General features: G+C 43.8%; 1 protein-coding gene across 1 annotated transcript in view; it reads right to left on the bottom strand.

The window, feature by feature from the left end:
- The window catches only part of LOC135102342 (diuretic hormone receptor-like), a 131,120-nt gene that overhangs the window by 120,330 nt on the left and 790 nt on the right, over positions 1 to 10,000 (bottom strand).

Here is a 10,000-nt window from a genome sequence, read left to right as displayed (position 1 = left end):
TCTCTCTTTCCTTCCTTCCTTCCTTCCTTCCTTCCTTCCTTCCTTCCTTCCTTCCTTCCTTCCTTCCTTCCTTCCTTCCTTCTTCCTTCCTTCCTTTCTTTCTTTCTTTCTTTCTTTCTTTCTTTCTTTCATATATGCCCCCCCATGCAACATTCGCCTCACCAATGTAGCTCTTGTTTCGTTTCTTCCCTCCTTCCATTCCCCGTATCTTTCCCTTCCTAGCATAACCTTCGCCTTTCCCCCCTCCCCCTCTCCTGCCCTTCTGCTGCACAGTTCCCGACACTTGAGCTCGAGTTACTGAAGGAGGAAGACTGCCGTGCTTAAATCCCTGTGAAATAATACCTCGGGTTTCAGAGAGCTCTAATTAAGTGAGCAGGTATACTTACACACACACACACACACACACACACACACACACACACACACACACACACACACACACACACACACACACACACACACACACTAAACTTGAATGCTTCCAGTTTATAAAGAAAATGGGACTGCTTTTGGTGGCGTCGCAGGGAAGAAAAACAACCACGAGTAATGGCGGGAGGTTTAGCTGAGAGAGAGAGAGAGAGAGAGAGAGAGAGAGAGAGAGAGAGAGAGAGAGAGAGAGAGAGAGAGAGAGAGAGAGAGAGAGAGTGCAAAAGTGACTTCTCTCCAGCCAAGTGTTCATGAATCAGCCACGTTTCGTAATGTAAAGAAACTCAGTGGTATTTGTTTTATTTTTGCCAGAGAGTAGTCTTATTCACCATAATATACCGAGCCTCGCGTGTGATGTGTTAGGTAAAACAGGTGATTTGCCTTGTTTCCTAGACGCTCGAAGGTCAGCGGTGCAGCGGTGTGCTCCTTACCGAGATGACCTGTGGAGAATCGTGGATGTTCTCTCTGTGAAGAGCGTGGGTCGTTTGAGATTTGGAGCAGAGGTGAGCTGGGCGGTGAGTGACATGAAAAGACCTGACATGGCTCAAGGAATTCAGGATGTGATGCATAAATGTGTTGTGTTGGACGGAGCTTTGACGAGTACCTGATAGCGAGCAAACAGGCGATGGTGTCTTTCACTTCTCTTGTGCAAGAAAACCAATATGCTGTATATTCTCTATTGATAGTATACAACTATATATCCGTGAAGCCAAAATGCAAAGACTGGTAAACGCTTTTCTAAACACCCAGACACGCAGACGGAATGCTTAAATATGGGGTTAGTTCAGTCCCGCTTGGTCATCTTCCCAGGCAGAGGCTTGAGTTAGTGAAGCTTCCCCTGCCGTCCCTCACCCCCTCCCTCTCCTAATGCCTCACCCAACCTCGTCCACCTTGCGGGGACCTCCCAGTCATGGCTTGTGGCTTGAATAATTCCACTTGTGTCCAAGGCACTCAAGGCTGCCAGGAGAAGTGAGCCCCTTAGCATTCATCCTTCCCGTCATCCCCATTACAGTGCCCTCGTGCTCAGTGGTGTGTGTGTGTGTGTGTGTGTGTGTGTGTGTGTGTGTGTGTGTGTGTGTGTGTGTGTGTGTGTGTGTGTGTGTGTGTGTTGTTGTTGTTGTTTGTTGTTGTTGTTGTTGTTGTTGTTGTTGTTGTTGAGGCGAGTGGCGTGTACACTATTGCCTCACCTCCCGCCCTGGGTTACCATCACCCGCCCATCCCTAGCCGAACATATCAGAGATGATAATGAATGATAATGATGGCGATGTAAGTGAGTCGTGCGATGTGCCCTCTTGCGTCACCTCCCTGAGTCTTCATTGCCGCATATATCTTTGTCTTTTCCTTTGTTTTTCCCCCCGAGTCTTTTTGCTTGTATCACATTACATAGCTGCCCCACCTCACGCATGTAATCTACTTAAGAGGCATAAATTTAATCTACAGACACACACCAAATTTAACATAGGGGTTGTCGGTGTTATTAAGTTCCACCAGTATTACGTTAGTCAGGTCGGCAAATGTATTTATCCAGGAAATAGGGAACGCTGCGGCTTCGTATTTCTCGAGGTAAAGGAAGAAAAAAGGTTTTATTGGACGATATTATTGAGGAGTACTCCAATTACTATTGACCCGATGATGAAAAAGAATGAGAAAAATATACAGAATATTCAATTATGGAAAGTTCTGGATGGTAGGAAATTAAAAAGAATTTTGCATGGTATGTACAGCAAGACCATTGAATAACTGCTCAGCTCCCTGCTCGCTAAATTTATACGGTACGGGAAGGGACGTAGGTGGGCTTCTGTAAAAATGAAAGAGAAGAAAGAAAAAAAAATGTAGCACAGTCATGTATTCACCAAGATTTATGATATGAAAGAATGTGGACATGGATATATTTTTCCCCCACCACGATGCAGCGAGCGTGGTCGTTCTAAAGTGTATTCATTCGTTGCTTGGGATCCAGTGCAGGCCGGGAATGAACAGGTGCAACTTGGAATCCCGTGACGTGGGGCGAGCATCGTGATGATTCTGATGGATTGCTGACCTCTCGTTTTATCCTCTCTGGCTTTTATTCTCGTAGCTTTTTTTCATCGTTATATTTACGCCTGTATAGTTGCGCTGTGACAAATTATCGGTCTTCCTGCCCCTGTTACTCTGTGCGTTGTTACTCTCATTCTTTGTCGTGTCGCTTTAAGTTCATGTTACCTTCTCAGTCTGTCTCCTCAGCCTTCGTTACGATTCAACATGTGTCTTCTTGGCGGGACTACAAGTTTACTGGCCTTTCTGTGTCTTTTCTCATCCCTCCCCCTCCTACATTTCTCTATCAATCTCTTTGGTACGTAAAAAATAAAAGTTGAGCGGGCATTTTCTAGCTCTTTTCTTCCCCTCTACCAGTCTCCTTGCCACGTTAAAAGAGAGACAGAAATAAAATGTTCTCCAGATTCTTTCATTACATCCCTCATCATCATATGTTCAACCAGCCACCCACTCAATCAATCAAGTCGAAATGAAAGTGGAAGGTAAATGAAAGGTGTAGTAATTAAGTTGCCATGAGTCGTAAATATGACATTCAGCAACACCTGCATAGCTCAACACGACCTCGCGTGACGCTTATCCAGATGTACCGCCACCTTAGTCTTCTTTATGGGGACTCACTTCAAGAAAAAAAAAAAAATAGATAAATAAATAAATAAATAATAAAAAAAACTTCCTAAAATTATATCAAGATACCTGTGGAACTGAATTGGCTAACTTCCTTTGATTGTTTGTTTGACTTCTTGGAGCGACTGAGCGGTCTCTCTCTCTCTCTCTCTCTCTCTCTCTCTCTCTCTCTCTCTCTCTCTCTCTCTCTCTCTCTCTCTCTCTCTCTCTCTCTCTCTCTCTCTCTCTCTCTCTCTCTCTCTCTCTCTCTCTCTCTGTGTGTGTGTGTGTGTGTGTGTGTGTGTGTGTGTGTGTGTGTGTGTGTGTGTGTGTGTGTGTGTGTGTGTGTGTGTGGTCAGCCTATTTAATACAAAAATAAATAAATAAATAGATAAATAAATAAATAAAATAAATAAATCCACGTTAAGTTAAGTTAGGAGATCAGTGAAACCTCCCCCGGACTCTTAATTGATGCATGAGCTTACTAACACCAGATTATTGTTCATACATAATTGACACAAGGAGCAGTGGAGCAAACGAAAAATTATTGGTAAGTCTGCGAGCGTAGTGCACGAAGAGTGTACATTTTAACCTTGTAATCAATTTCTTATGTTTAGGAGTCAACGAAACCCTCATCATTTCGAAAAATACCATATTTGTAGGAGTGGTTCAAAACTCTTTCACTGGTGGCCTGCACGTGTCTTCCGCGAACCCTGTGCATCATTATTACCGTCAAATGAATTACATACTAATATATACAGCAGAAGTACCAGCCGCTCACTTTTCTTAAACCATCTCGAAACGTAAAGACTTCGAATTGCGAGTCAGTGTACACCTTCCTTAGTGCGTGGAGTAGTGCCTGTATATTTAGACACTTCATGTAGGCACTGTATTGACTGACTGCCTCGCCGATCGGTCCTTCGTGTCCTTAACGCCCAAGTCTGCTGCAGGTAAAGGCGATTGTTCCAGCACTGGTTTCTCCAATTTGCGAGTACATACGGGACCAGAAGTTTATTATTAGCGCCCAGAGTATAATGTCACGAGTTCATGCGTAATATTAGTCTAGAGTAATAGCGCAAAAAAAATGAAATAGTGCTGGATTTATTCTTTAATATTAAGGTTGAAATTTTGGTGTTTATTATTATTAGTCAGGAATAGTATTACAGTTTAGTTTGAAGCAGTAGAGTTGTGAGTGTAATACCAGAGCTCAGGGCGTGACACCGAAGTTATAAAAAGTAATGTGATTGGCGAGTTGTGAAATTATGACATGAAATTATGAACAGCGCGTGATTGTGAACAGATAAATTGGACACGTCAGATTGGATGATGCTGTTATAATAGTGGTTGTAGTAGTAGGAGTAGTAGTAGTAGGAGCAGCAGCAATGGTGGTGGTTGTGGTAGTAGTTATAGTAGTAGTAATAGTAGTAGTGTCAGTCACTCAGCCACCAGTCATTTAGTCAGTCAGCCAGCTACTCAGTTTGCTGGTACATTAGTCAGTCAGTGAGTCAGCCAGCTTAATAGTCATTCAATCAGTCAGTCAGTGTGTGATCATCCAGTCGGTCAGTCCACCATTAAGTCAGTCTGTCAGTCAGTCTGTCGATTGGTTAGAGGGTCAGTAAGTCAGTCAGTCAGTCTGTGGAAAGTCAATCACTCAGTCGGTCAGTCAATGAATCAGTCAGCAGATGAGTTAATCATTCAGCCAAGTAGATCAGTAAATCAGTCAGTCAGTAGTTAATGAGTCAGTCACCCAGTGGATAAGTCAGCAGATCAGTTAGTCTCAGTCAACCAGGTAATCATTGAATCAGTCAGTGAAGTCGTCAGTCGGTTGGTCAGTAAGCCGTCGTCATGAAGAGCAGCACTGTTACACCATCCGTCACTTGCAGCAACGCTCAGACTCCAGCAGCTCTGTACGCCATGGTAAACACTCGCTTGTACTTTTTGAGGAGCCCCACCCGAGCTGTCCATTGTACTGCCAAGGCTTTTTTTGGTTTCTATTATCTCTGGCGCTCTTCTTTCTTTCTTGTACGTACCTCTTTTACCACTCTTTCCGTTTTCCTGTCTGTTTTACACACACACACACACACACACACACACACACACACACACACACACACACACCTCAACCCGTATCTTTCTTCAGTTACACTTTCTGATCGAAAATTGTGTAAAAGAAAATGAATGGAGAACTTCATTTTAAGCACCGTCTACTCAGAATGGTTACGTTAGTGATATCACACACACCTGAGCAGCCAAACAGGTGTGTGTGTGTGTGTGTGTGTGTGTGTGTGTGTGTGTGTGTGTGTGTGTGTGTGTGTGTGTGCGTGTTTCCAGAGTGCTGCGTTAGTCTTTTGCATATGGAAGTGATGTGGGACGAATGGAGAGGTGGTCAGGTGTGTAGCTGATGGAGACAATGTGTTGCGCTACGAGTAAGTGTAAAGATTGGTCGTGTGGTGGACTCTCCTCTTGTTTTCTGTTTCTGCCGTCACAGGGGTTGACTTTTTAAAGACCTGACTTGGGAGTAGCCATGCCACCTGTACTATCAAGATCAAAGTAAAGGTCAACTGTTGTGCTGTTCCTTGATCTTTCTTTGTGTTCTGTACTGTGAATAGGAAAAGAAGAAATGTTTTGGTGTTCAGTGGAATGACGTGTAGCAGTGAAAAGGGGAAAAGTCAGGAAAAGGCAGATGTTTCTCCAGTACGATTTTCCTGTAGAGAGAGAGAGAGAGAGAGAGAGAGAGAGAGAGAGAGAGAGAGAGAGAGAGAGAGAGAGAGAGAGAGAGAGAGAGAGAGAGAGAATTACGCTACCGGATGTTCACGAGTGGGCATTGTAATTGCTACAAAATGAAATCAGGAAGAAATTTGGTAAAAAAAAAAAAAAATCTAGTTAAATTAAAACTGAAAATCTAATAAAGAAGCGCTTCACCCCTCTCTCTCTCTCTCTCTCTCTCTCTCTCTCTCTCTCTCTCTCTCTCTCTCTCTCTCTCTCTCTCTCTCTCTCTCTCTCTCTCTCTCTCTCTCTAACACACACACACACACACACACACACACACACACACACACACACACACACACACACACACACACACACACACACACACACACACACACACACACACACGTGCAAAATGAGTAAGCTTTCCTTGTGACTGACTGACTGACTGACTGACTGACTGACTGACTGGGACAACTGGAAGAAGGCAGGCGTAGTGGAAAAGGACAGGAAAGGGACAGCACGAGGAGAAAGAGGAACGGACGGAGAATGAGGCACTGGAAGAGAGAAGGAGGAGGAATCTGGGAAGGAGGGAGATACTTGAAGGTCATGGAGGAGGATGGAGTGAAGGAGATAAGAGGAAGCGAGAAGGAAGGAAGGAGGGACAAGGGGAAGATAAATGGAGGTTGGAGGAAGGAGGGGAAGTTGGAGGAAAACGAGCGTGAGTGAGTGAAAGAGGAAAGGAGGAGGGATAGACAAGGGGAAGAGGAATGAGAGGTGGGACGAATGAGGGATGGCAAGAGCGAGTGAATGAAGAAGGAAGTGATGATAAACAGGGGGAAAAAGAATGAGGAAAGGCAAGGGTGATTGAGCGAATGAAGGATAGACAAGAGGAAGAGGAATGGAAGGGGACGAAAGAAGTAAAAAAATGAGGGAAGGAAAGAGTGAGTGAAAGAGTGAGTGAGTGAGGACGACGGGAAAAGTTAGTACATGATCAGAGTGAAGTTAGTTGTTGAAAGTTCCTGTGACTTGAAGGGCGTCCTGTAGGAGTAGGAGGAGGTGTGTTGCCTTCTCTTAAGTCTATTCATTCCTCGCTGAGACGCCGCACTTTTCATTCTTCCCATCGATCACTCATGCAATGTGAGGACAGTATCGATTCTTGCCATGGTGTTGTGTTCGGTTCAGATTCTTTTGGGCTTAATTTCCCTCGTACTCTTGCTCAAAAATTTAAAAGCTACTGTCATTTCCCTTGCGTAGAAGTAATGGTGGTGGTGGTAGTAGTAGTTGTTATTGTTGTTGTTCTTGTAATAGCTGATTTTTTGTTGTAATTGCTGCTGGTTCTGTTGCCTTAATAGTCATGATATATTATAGTAATAGTAGTATTAGTAGTAACAACAACAGTATTTATCCATCGCGTGCTGACTTGATTTCCCTAATGCTCTCCCTTGATCCAACAAATGCCACGTTGTATACAAAATTTATGAAAGGCAGAGGTTGGAGGTTGTGTGTGTGTGTGTGTGTGTGTGTGTGTGTGTGTGTGTGTGTGTGTGTGTGTGTGTGTGTTTGGATTTATGAAAAGAGAGCGAGACCAATCAAGGAATACGATAAAGAGGAGGGGATAGATGAGACAAGGGTGACAAGTGAATGAGGTATAGAAAAGATAGGAAAGTAAAAAATGAACTAATGAAGATATGAAGGAAGATGAGAATATTACGAAAAGGAAACGCGATAACAAAATGGGAGGAAAGGTAGATAAGGTGAAAATGAAGAAACGCAAGTGAAATAAAAAGATGAAAAAGAATTGCAGGTACCGAGAGAGAGAGAGAGAGAGAGAGAGAGAGAGAGAGAGAGAGAGAGAGAGAGAGAGAGAGAGAGAGAGAGAGATTAGGAAGTTCGAACAAGCGAGAACAAGCAATGTACAACACCAAACAAACACAGACACTTTATTTCTGCTTTCAGTGTGGTAGACGTTCTCGCGCACCAAACCTTTACACACACACACACACACACACACACACACACACACACACACACACACACACACACACACACACATGGTTTAACAATGAACAAAAACGAGAAAAAAGGAATGAGGTGGTTTGCATGCAGTCCTTAATTAAGTGAATAAATAGATTTGTTGATTGTGCTGAGATGATGATAATGATGACAGAAACAACAACAACAACAACAACAACAACAGCAACAACAGCGACCAGTAATAACAACAAAAACAATAACGCACGTACAAGTAAACAACTCATTATTGTATGAGACAAGATATTATTTAAACCACAAACTTCTTCCCATTACAAAACTGTCATTATCGTTTTTCCATACATAATTCTTACTGTCATCTTGTTGTTTATATTATTATTATTTTCTCTACATTCGGAACCCTCAGTAGCAGCAGGAGGAGGAGGAGGTGGAGGAGGAGGAGAAGGGAGAGAAGAGACTGGAACGCAAAGGAAAGTAACGTTTGATTAGGCGATTCTGGCATGGAAATCTTTCTCCCGGAGCCTTATATAATTGTGACCTTTCCTGTAGGTGGTGTACTCCAGCCAATAGGCGGCCAGTAGAGACCTGTTCACGGTACTCTGCCTGGCTGTGCGAAGGTTCAGTACGCAGTTATTCGTGTTCTGTTGTATAGCGGGCTCCACGTGGCGTTCTATCCTGTATCTGCAGCAAAAATATATTTCAGAATCTCTTCACCAGGGCTTCGTTTATTGAGCATTACGCTTTCATACGATGACTTTCAAAGGCTCGATACTCACCTTTCACACGGCTTTGTACGTGTCTACTTACAAAATACACTATTATGCGTATGGCTACGTGCGATAACACTGATACTGATTCCATAGCGAGCTTCAAACGATTCTACAACTTTTATACGAGTGTGTACGGTGACTGACTCCACGCTACTCGCTATGGCGCTTTTTGTTGGGAGGCTTTATATAACGTGTATATGAGGGCGGGAGTAAACATGCCACAACTAAGCCTGATAGGTGAGCCCAGTGACGGACGCGCTCCCCGCCAGGTGGACACTATTGACGCACGGGACACCAGGAGGGGACAACCAGGCGGCGATGGCAACGAAAGGGAAGGCAGAGCGGAAGGTGACAGGAGGTGCTGGTTGGAAGTTAAGAAAGAAGGGGAAGGATAAGTTGATAAGGGCATGGAATGAAGTGGAGGAGCAGGGAAGGAAGGGACAGGCGAGGCAAGGGAGGAGAGATGGCGAAGGACCTTAGGGAGTGTGAGAAAGGACGAAAAGATGTGCAAAAAGGAAAATTATAAGTGAGGAAACTGGAGGAAAGTAGAGGAAGAATTGAGAGGGAAGGCAGGTATCGTGGAGTAGAAGGGAGAGAGAGAGGGGGAGTGACGATGGTAGAGGAGGGAAAATCAAGTTTTAGGTATTAATGAACTCTTTGATGGGTAAAGGGAGGGATATAACATGAAAAAAATATGAAAGCGAATACCTTGAAATTTCAAAGAAAATAAGTGGAACAGATAATAGAGATACAGCCACAGAACACACACCAAAAAAAAAAGACTGAAAAAAAGAAAGAAAAGTACGAGATTATTAAGTTAAGGATATTAATGGATGAACTAACTGAAATATCGTGCGAGACTGAAGAGAGAAAATTGAATAGATAATAGATGACCTCACTCCAAGATGTTAGATCGACATTGGTTTACAAAAGGCATGTTTGGACAGGCACCGAAAAGACAAAGAAGAGACTGACGAAAGGAAGACGGAATAGGATGAAAGATACGAGGAAGGGTAAGAGGGGAAAAAGTGGTAACATGAAGCATCAGAAGGTGGAGAAGCAAGAGAGGAGAGTAGACTAGATGTATCACAAAGGGAGGGCAAGATGCTGCGAATCCAGGGGAGAAATGAGGAAAGAGGATCATCACATTGGGTTTAAGGAAGGAAGTGAAGGATATAGTGAGGATAACAGGAGGCGAGAGAGGAAAGATGAAGGGCATGGAGGACGTCATTCAGAGAGAGAGAGAGAGAGTTGGTTAGGCCACTGGTTCCTCCATCATGAACGCAGACGACCGTGAATAGTAGTGCAATTTCCTGCCACACTGATATCATGGTTTAAGTTTGTGAAGGGAAGGCTGGGGGTGCAGGGAGCGGGTGCAGGAAGGGAGGTAGACAGTAGAGGCAGGGAGGAAGAGCTGCCAAAGAACTGGAGGTAGTGGGAAGCAGGAGAATGAAGAGAGTTGA

This window comes from Scylla paramamosain, chromosome 7 (genome assembly GCF_035594125.1).
Source record: "Scylla paramamosain isolate STU-SP2022 chromosome 7, ASM3559412v1, whole genome shotgun sequence".
Lineage (NCBI taxonomy): Eukaryota > Metazoa > Arthropoda > Malacostraca > Decapoda > Portunidae > Scylla > Scylla paramamosain.
Note: the sequence above shows the minus strand (reverse complement) of the source record. Positions and strands in the feature narration are given on the sequence as shown.